A 1,994-nucleotide genomic window follows, 5' to 3' on the forward strand; every position below is an offset into this window, starting at 1 on the left:
CACTCAGGAATTACACCTGGCAGTGCTCAGGAGACCATATGGGATGCTGGAAATCAAACTGGGTCGGCCGCGTGCAAGGCAAGTGCCCTACCCGCTGTGCTATCACTCCAGGCCCCTAAAGTCTGTTTTTGAACTGCCAGATAGCACAGCGGCTAGGGTGTTTGCCTTGCACACGGCCAACCCGGATTAGATTCCTTCATCCCTCTCGGAGAGCCCAGCAAGCTACCGAGAGTATCCCGCCCACAGGGCAGGGCCTGGCAAGCTACCCGTGCAGAATTCGATATGCGGAAAACAGTAACAAGTCTCACAATGGAGACGCTACTGGTGCCCGCTCGAGCAAATCGATGAACACCGGAACGATAGTGCTACAAAGTTTGTACTTACAGTTTTTAAGTTATTTAAATTTTCCTCTTCTAGCAATCGCCTCTAAATTTGCAGGTCCACCCCAAACCGCGCCTACAAGATCTCTTTCAGTCTGTAATGCCTCCTCAAAACCAAGCTGCTTGACTGACAACACAGATTTTTTCATAGCTCTAATTATTTCTGGTGGCCCTTTGATAAATTGCTTTAGCCACTCTTGTGCCTCTTGTAGAGATTCATTTTCATCTGAAGACTACAAGACCTCTTCAGCTATTTCTATGCTCAAAGCTTTCATTGGATCTAGTTTAAGGACCCATTTAAGATGCTGAGAGCTAGTCTACTGCCATGATATTAACCACCCAAGTAGCACCACCCCAGCTTGGCATTATCCCCATCTCCCTGTGGACAAATCTGATCTCACTCTCTTTAGTCATTAATCTGAAATCAACATACTGTAGTAAATTCTGCTTCTCCACCCAATGCCCGTCCTTGAATCAGCTCAACACTTATTAAAGGAAATCTCATAAATCTTGTTAAGGTATTTTGCATGAACATACACAAGGGCATGCCATCCTCTGGAGTTCTTAGTGCCTTCACGGCGTTCAGATCAATCCCAAGGAGAACGTAATTTTTTTTTTTTGCTTCACAGACAATGATTCCTTTCCCTTCTTTGCAATTTTCCAGCTCAATCACTTTTTCCAGGAGTTGTAACATCGTTACACCTGAGAAAGCGTTCATTTTACTTGGATTATTCAGAGTAAGAATGCCAATGCCATCGTTTTCTTTCTGAAGGTCAATAGATCCACCAGGAAATTGCATTAGCTTTTTTTTTTTTAACTTCTTTCTCATGGAAGCCATGAGATATATTATAAAGTGCTGACTGGTGTGGCAATTTGTCCTGACACTTAAGGATGATGTCTTCAAAAGACTTGCCATTGCTCCAGGTCCGTCCGGCGCCGGCCAGGGCGTCCCCGCGGCCAGCAGAGGGCAGTGAGCAGCCGCTCTCTCTGGTTCCGCGCCAGCAGCGCGAGCCCTCTCCACCGAGCTCCGCTCGGGACGCTTGCCTTAAGACTTTTGAGGGGAAGGTGTAGGATTTCCCAAAGTGGCTCAGAGACAAGTCCAGCCATTCTTGACCAGATTGTGTAGACCTGATGATTCAATGTTTGGGCCCAATGGTGCTGGGGATCATGAAATACTGAGGATGAAATTCTGGACTTCACTCCTGCAAGGCCTGTGTGTGCTCCAGATCTCTGAGCTATCTCCTTGGCCCCGATCTTCCATTTTAAGAATATTTCAGGGTCAAAGATGCGTTTCAGCAATCAAACACTTGTTTTGCATGTGTGGGACCCTGGTTTGATTTTTAGCACTGCAAAACACACACACACACACACACACACACACACACACACATAACTCCACAATTTCCAAAAAGCTTCAACATATTTTTTTTAATTTATTTTTTCTTTAATTTTTTATTGAGTCACCATGGAGAGTTACAAAGTTTTCAGGTTTAAATCTCAGTTATACAATGCTCGAATACCCATCCCTTCACCAGTGCGCATATTCCACCACCAAGAATCCCAGTATAGCTCCACCCTGTACCCCCACACCCCTAACCCCCCCACACCCCTAAC

At 45.7% G+C, this 1,994-nt stretch overlaps 1 pseudogene; it reads right to left on the reverse strand.

Moving 5' to 3' along the window:
* Positions 1-394: 394 nt before the first annotated feature.
* Positions 395-1,296, reverse strand: LOC101549548 (ethylmalonyl-CoA decarboxylase-like; annotated as a pseudogene).
* Between the last annotated feature and the right edge of the window lie 698 nt (positions 1,297-1,994).

The sequence above is a fragment of the Sorex araneus genome, chromosome 2, assembly GCF_027595985.1.
Source record: "Sorex araneus isolate mSorAra2 chromosome 2, mSorAra2.pri, whole genome shotgun sequence".
In the NCBI taxonomy this organism is placed as follows: Eukaryota; Metazoa; Chordata; class Mammalia; order Eulipotyphla; family Soricidae; genus Sorex; species Sorex araneus.